The sequence below is a fragment of the Emys orbicularis genome, chromosome 10 (genome assembly GCF_028017835.1).
Source record: "Emys orbicularis isolate rEmyOrb1 chromosome 10, rEmyOrb1.hap1, whole genome shotgun sequence".
NCBI lineage: Eukaryota > Metazoa > Chordata > Testudines > Emydidae > Emys > Emys orbicularis.
In genome coordinates, this window is record NC_088692.1 from 36,503,806 (window position 1) to 36,511,508 (window position 7,703).

Sequence of the window (7,703 nt, forward strand, 5' to 3'; positions counted from 1 at the left end):
TCCAAGGGGTTTGGATCTGTATTCACCAGGGAATTGGTGAAGAGTCTCTCAAGGCTACCCAGGGAAGGGAATTAGCACATTGGGAGTGGTGGCAGCGGACCAGATCTAAGCTGGTAGTTAAGCTTAGAAGTTTTCATGCAGGCCCCCACATTTGTACCCTAAAGTTCAGAGTGGGGAAGGAGCCTTGACATCGTGGCAGAGCGGTGGGATCATTTTAAACCAAAAGCCAGTAAGATTTTTTTTTCTCCTTTCTAGCTGCTTAGAAAGCAGAGCTGAAGGTAGATGCGTATCTGATCTCTCCTTGCCTGAATGCAGAGGTGTTAAGTTTTTTTAACAAGGGTCTTTGTTAAGAGAAGGGTTCAAGCAGTGAGCAAACAGCTGGCAAAAGGAATTTACAAGCTGAATTTTTTCTCAGGGATAGCTAGTTAGAAAGTCTCTGTTACCAAAGCAGCCCTGAGCTGAGTGCATCCCAGGGCTGGTCTACACTGGGGGGGGGGGGGGGGGGGGGGGGGGGGGGGGGTTCGATCCAAGATACGCAACTTCAGCTACGCGAATAGCGTAGCTGAAGTCGAAGTATCTTGGATCGAATTACCTGGGGTCCAGACGGCGCGGGATCGATGGCCGCGGCTCCCCCGTCGACTGCGCTACCGCCGCTCGCTCTGGTGGAGTTCCGGAGTCCACGGTGAGCGCGTTCGGGGATCGATATATCGCGTCTTAACGAGACGCGATATATCGATCCCGGATAAATTGATTGCTACCCGCCGATACGGCGGGTAGTGAAGACATACCCCCAGTTTCAGTGAACTGCAGAGGGGTGTGGCCCAGCACAAGAAAACAGGAAAATGACTACCAGTGAAGCAGCTAACAAACTAGAACTGGCCAGACTAGAAGCAGAAGAAAATGAAAAGAAACATCAGAGACTGCTCCAATTAAAAAAAAACTTGAGAAAGAAGCTGCTGAGAAAGCTATGGAGCAGAGAGAAAAAGAGATGGAGGAGAAAGAAAGAGAGAGGAAGCATGAACTGGAATTAGCAATGGCTAGGCAGAATAATCCAGCCAACCCTAGCAACCCCTCTCCAGGTACCGCTTCCCATCCCAGAAAATTCCCCACCTACAAGGCAGGCAATGATACTGAGGCCTTCTTAGAAAATTTTGAAAGGGCCTGCCTTGGGTACAGCATCACTACAGACCAGTACATGGTAGAGCTGAGGCCGCAGCTCAGTGGACCCTTAGCAGAGGTGGCAGCTGAAATGCCTAAGGAACACATGAACAGTTATGAACTTTTTAAAAACAAGGCCAGAATCAGAATGGGGCTAACACCCGAGCATGCCCGTCGGCGGTTCAGAGCCCTAAGGTGGAAACCAGACGTGTCATTTACCCGACATGCCTACCATATTGGGAAAAATTGGGATGCCTGGATATCAGGAGCAAATGTTAAATCTATAGAAGAGTTGCCCTTCCTAATGCAAATGGAGCAGTTTTTAGAGGGTGTTCCTGAGGAAATAGAAAGGTACATCCTAGATGGGAAGCCCAAAACTGTAACCGAGGCGGGGGAGATTGGAGCCAAATGGGTGGAGGTGGCAGAAAAGAAAAAAACTAGTAGTAGTTGGAGCGAATATCAGAAGGGGCAACCCGAAACAAAACCTTACCACCGGGGACAACCCAAGACCCCACCTACATCCCAAGGGAAACCCCAGACGCCTTCTCACCCCACCACACCAGTCTCCACCAACCAACATCGCCCCGGTGATACCTTAGCAGGGCGATGTTTTAAATGTAATGAACTGGGACATATAAAGGCTCACTGCCCCAAGAACCCCAACCGATTACAGTTCATTACACCACAATCACACCAAAGATCCCCAGGCCCAGATGCCTCTCTCATACCCTCGGAGCGAAGGGAAACCTTGAGAGTGGGCGGAAAGAAGGTTATCGCGTGGAGGGACACTGGGGCACAAGTGTCGACTATCCACCAATCCCTAGTGGACCCCAAACTCATCAACCCGGAGGCTCCGGTGACAATTCAACCCTTCATGTCACACTCTGTAACCTTGCCTACTGCCAAGTTACATGTCCAGTACAAGGGCTGGTCAGGAATGTGGACTTTTGCAGTCTATGACAATTATCCCATCCCCATGCTGCTGGGGGAAGACTTGGCCAACCAAGTGCTAGCCAAGGGGGTGGGAATAGTCACCCGCAGCCAGGCTAAGCAAGCTTTCACCCCCATCCCTGTTCCTGAGCCGTCCACCAGGGCCCCGTCTGTGTTACCAGAGACCCAGACAAAGGTGGTGGAACCGGATCCCCTGCCAACGACTGCAACAGCCGTAGTGGATCCAATCCCAGAGACCCAGCCAAAGCCAGTACCAGAACCGGAACTGGCAACACAACCAGCGCCAGAACCATTGCCAGCACTGAGTACAGGGTTTGCAAACTTGTCTACAACTCCAACACCAGAGGGCACCAGCGAGCCTGAACTGGCAGAAGCAGCAAATAACCCTACCCAAGAGGCTCAGCCAGAGCCTGAAATACAACATAGTGCACCAGCAGACAGCGGTTCACAGTCAACGGAAACAGGCCCAGCACCTGCATCACTTCCAGAGGGACCAAGCCCAAGTCCACAGTCCAAGGAGGAACTGATGTCTCCAGCATCAAGGGAACAGTTCCAGGCCGAGCAGGAAGCAGATGACAGCCTTCAGAAAGCTTGGGCGGCGGCACGGAGCACCCCACCGCCTCTCAGCTCTTCTAACCGATCCCGGTTTGTTGTAGAACAAGGACTTTTATACAAGGAGACTCTTTCTGGTGGGCACCAGGAAGACTGGCATCCTCAAAGACAGTTGGTAGTTCCCACTAAGTATCGGGTAAAGCTCTTGAGCTTAGCCCATGATCATCCCAGTGGCCATTCTGGGGTGAACAGAACCAAAGACCGGTTGGGGAAGTCCTTCCACTGGGAGGGAATGGGCAAGGACGTTGCTAATTATGTCCGGTCTTGTGAGGTGTGCCAACGAGTGGTAAAGCTCCAAGACCAGGTCAAAGCCCCTCTCCAGCCACTACCCATAATTGAGGTCCCATTTCAGCGAGTAGCTGTGGATATTCTGGGTCCTTTCCCAAAGAAGACACCCAGAGGAAAGCAGTACATACTGACTTTCATGGATTTTGCTACCCGATGGCCGGAAGCAGTACCCTTAAGCAACACCAGGGCTAAAAGTGTGTGCCAGGCATTAGCAGACATTTTTGCCAGGGTAGGTTGGCCCTCCGACATCCTTACAGATTCGGGAACTAATTTCCTGGCAGGGAACATGAAAAACCTGTGGGAAGCTCATGGGGTGAATCACTTGGTTGCCACCCCTTACCACCATCAAACCAATGGCCTGGTGGAGAGGTTTAATGGAACTTTGGGGGCCATGACAGGTAAATTCGTAAATGAACACTCCAATGATTGGGACCTAGTGTTGCAGCAGTTGCTTTTTGCCTACAGGGCTGTACCACATCCCAGTTTAGGGTTTTCACCATTTGAACTTGTGTATGGCCGCGAGGTTAAGGGGCCATTACAGTTGGTGAAGCAGCAATGGGAGGGGTTTACGCCTTCTCCAGGAGCTAACATTCTAGACTTTGTAAGCAACCTACAAAGCACCCTCCGACACTCTTTAGCCCTTGCTAAAGAAAACCTAAAGGATGCTCAGGAAGAGAAAAAGGCCTGGTATGATAAACATTCCAGAGAACGGTCCTTCAAAGTAGGAGACCAAGTCATGGTCTTAAAGGCGCTCCAGGCCCATAAAATGGAAGCGTCGTGGGAAGGACCATTCACGGTCCAGGAGCACCTAGGAGCTGTTAACTATCTCATAGCATCTCCCACCTACAACATAAAGCCTAAGGTATACCATGTTAATTTTCTTAAGCCCTTTTATTCCAGAGAATTAAAGGTTTTCCAGTTTACAGCCCAGGAAACAGATGACGCGGAGTGGCCTGAAGGTGTCTACTACGAAGGAAAAAGTGACGGTGGTGTAGAAGAGGTGAACCTCTCCGCGACCCTTGGACGTCTGCAGCGACAGCAGATCAAGGAGCTGTGCACTAGCTTTGCGCCAATGTTCTCAGCCACCCCAGGACGGACCGAACGGGCATACCACTCCATTGACACAGGTAATGCTCACCCAATTAGAACCCCACCCTACCGGGAGTCACCTCATGCCCAAACTGCTATAAAAAGGGAGATCCAGGACATGCTACAGATGGGTATAATCCGCCCCTCTAAGAGTGCATGGGCATCTCCAGTGGTTCTAGTTCCCAAACCAGATGGGGAAATACGCTTTTGCGTGGACTACCGTAAGCTAAATGCTGTAACTTGTCCTGACAACTATCCAATGCCACGCACAGATGAGCTATTGGAGAAATTGGGACATGCCTAATTCATCTCTACCTTAGACTTAACCAAGGGGTATTGGCAAGTACCACTAGATGAACCCACCAAGGAAAGGTCAGCCTTCGTCACCCAGGCAGGGGTGTATGAATTTAATGTGCTCCCTTTCGGGCTGCGAAATGCACCCGCCACCTTCCAAAGACTTGTAGATGGTCTCCTAGCGGGATTGGGAGAATCTGCAGTTGCCTACCTCGATGATGTGGCCATTTTTTCTGATTCATGGACAGAACACCTGGAGCACCTGGAAAAAGTCTTCGCGCGCATCAGGCAGGCAGGACTAACTGTTAAGGCTAAAAAGTGTCAAATAGGCCAAAACAGAGTGACTTACCTGGGGCACCAGGTGGGTCAAGGAACTATAAATCCCCTACAGGCCAAAGTGGATGCTATCCAAAAGTGGCCGGTTCCAAAGTCAAAGAAACAGGTCCAATCCTTCTTAGGCTTGGCCAGATATTACAGGCGATTTGTACCACACTACAGCCAAATCGCCGCCCCACTGACAGACCTAACCAGAAAGAAACAGCCAAATGCAGTTCAGTGGACTAATGAGTGTCAAAAGGCCTTTAACCAGCTTAAGGCGACACTCATGTCTGACCCTGTGCTAAGGGCCCCAGACTTTGACAAACCGTTCCTAGTAACCACAGATGCGTCCGAGCGGGGTGTGGGAGCAGTTTTAATGCAGGAAGGACCAGATCAAGAATTCCATCCTGTCGTGTTTCTCAGCAAGAAACTGTCTGAGAGGGAAAGCCACTGGTCAATCAGCGAAAAGGAATGCTACGCCATTGTGTACGCGCTGGAAAAGCTACGCCCAAATGTTTGGGGACGGCGTTTCCAACTACAAACCGACCATGCTGCGCTAACGTGGCTTCATACCACCAAGGGGAATAACAAAAAACTTCTTCGGTGGAGTTTAGCTCTCCAAGATTTTGATTTTGAAATACAACACATTTCAGGAGCTTCTAACAAAGTGGCTGATGCACTCTCCCGGGAAAGTTTCCCAGAATCAACTGGTTAAAAATTGTTCTTGGAATGTGGGACATATTGTTAGTTTTTATATAATCAATAGTATGTCTAAGGATGCATGTGTCTTATTAACTCTGTTTTCTCCTAGAGCTCCAGGAAGAAATCACAGCCAGTGTGGAACCGGCTGTCCAACACTAACTGTGATTTGGGGGGCGTGTCATAACTATAAAGGGAAGGGCAACAGCCCGCCTGTGTACAATACTATAAAATCCCTCCTGGCCAGAGACTCCAAAATCCTTTTACCTGTAAAGGGTTAAGAAGCTCAGGTAACCTGGCTGACACCTGACCCAAAGGACCAATAAGGGGACAAGATACTTTCAAATCTTGGTGGGGGGGAAGGCTTTTGTTGGTGCTCTTTGTTTTGGTGGGAGTTTGCTCTTGGGACTAAGAGGGACCAGACATCAATCCAGGCTCTCCAAATCTTTCTGAACAAGTCTCTCATATTTCAAACTTGTAAGTACAGTCAGGAAAAGGGGTGTTAGTTTTATCTTTGTTTTCTCAACTTGTAAATGTACCTTTTGCTAGGGTGTTTACCTCTGTTTGCTGTAACTTTGAACCTAAGGCTAGAGGGGGGTCCTCTGGGCTCTTTAAGTTTGATTACCCTGTAAAGTTATTTTCCATCCTGATTTTACAGAGATGATTTTTACCTTTTTCTTTAATTAAAAGCCTTCTTTTTAAGAACCTGATTGATTTTCCCTGTTTTTTAGATCCAAGGGGGTTGGATCTTGATCCACCAGGAGTTGGTGGGAGAGAGGAGGGGGGATGGTTAATTTCTCCTTGTTTTAAGATCCAAGGGGTTTGGATCTGTATTCACCAGGGAATTGGTGAAGAGTCTCTCAAGGCTACCCAGGGAAGGGAATTAGCACATTGGGAGTGGTGGCAGCGGACCAGATCTAAGCTGGTAGTTAAGCTTAGAAGTTTTCATGCAGGCCCCCACATCTGTACCCTAAAGTTCAGAGTGGGGAAGGAGCCTTGACATAGCCCCATTCACCATCTCATTCTTGTGCTGTCAACCCACAGCGCCCCTTGTGCCCCACACACACACTCCTCCTGGTTACCCTGCAAGAGCCCATGGCACTAGTGTCTAAGAGTCCAACCCCAACGCCCAGCGTTCTCATGCTGTGGGGCCAATGCGGGGGCTAAGGACTGCATGGAAACATTTCTCAACTGTATGGGTTCTTCGAAGGAAGGAAGGAGAGGAAGCTTCAGTCCACTAAATGAAGGGATGAGCAGCCCGGCAGGGGACCACCCAGCGGGAGGAGATGGCAAAGGAGGTTGGAGAAGCACAAGGAAAACGCAACGCCTAGTGCCTGGTTGCCCGTGGCCCAGAGGAGATCAGGACTCAGCTGCCTGGCAGCATGTTTGACCTCTCAGGCCCACGGATGCCACGAGAAAGGGTGCCTCACAAAATCCTCAAGAGATGGAAGCCAGGGTTTCCAAACATGCCCAGCCTGGGCCACCTTGGGCCGAGCTTTCTTCCGACCCTTCCCATGCAGCAGCTTCAAAGGCCCATCCCATGGAGAAAACAGGAGGCCCCTCCTGCTCCCCCAGAGTGCAGGGAGAAGAGGGCAGCCCTGCCTGCTGCTTTGGGGACAAGCAGCCTCCATGCAGGAAGGGCAGGAATCTAGAAATGGCTGGCAGGAAGCCCATTCATGGGGGCAGAGGTGCCAAGCTCAAGTCTGAAGGAGAGAGGCTTGGACACAAGAACAGGAGCCAGGGGCTGAGGGAGGGTGGGGAGCCAGCTAAGAGGATCCCCCATGGAACAGGCTCCTGGTCTTAGACGCCTGCCTTCACACAGGGGCAGACCTGAAGGGAGGGATGTGGTGCTCATGGTCAGGTGTTATCCTGGGGGCGGGTTTTATAGCACCAATTGCAGGGCCAAGCCCTGCATGCAGCACAGAGCACATAGCTCACACACAAGTGCTTGGGGATAGTATAAACTCACATCAGGCAAGAGCTGCACACACCCTCCTCTCACGTGGCTCCTGGCTCCCTCGTCCTAAGGGGCCAGTGCTGCAGGAGCTGCTGCCTGCGGCAGAAGCTTCTGGGAGCACGCTGACTCAGCAGAAGCAAGGCCTTTGAAATGTGCTACCCTGGGGGGTTAATGTGGGCATTCATGGACTGCGGGAAGGATCAGGGCCAGCTGCCAAGTCAGCGCCGACGGGGGGTCTGCACCCATAACCAAACAGAGGAGCACAGTTAGGACACTCAAGTGATCCCATAGCTCCTGCCTCCTCGGAAGCCGGTAACAGCTGAACCACTGCAGGCTG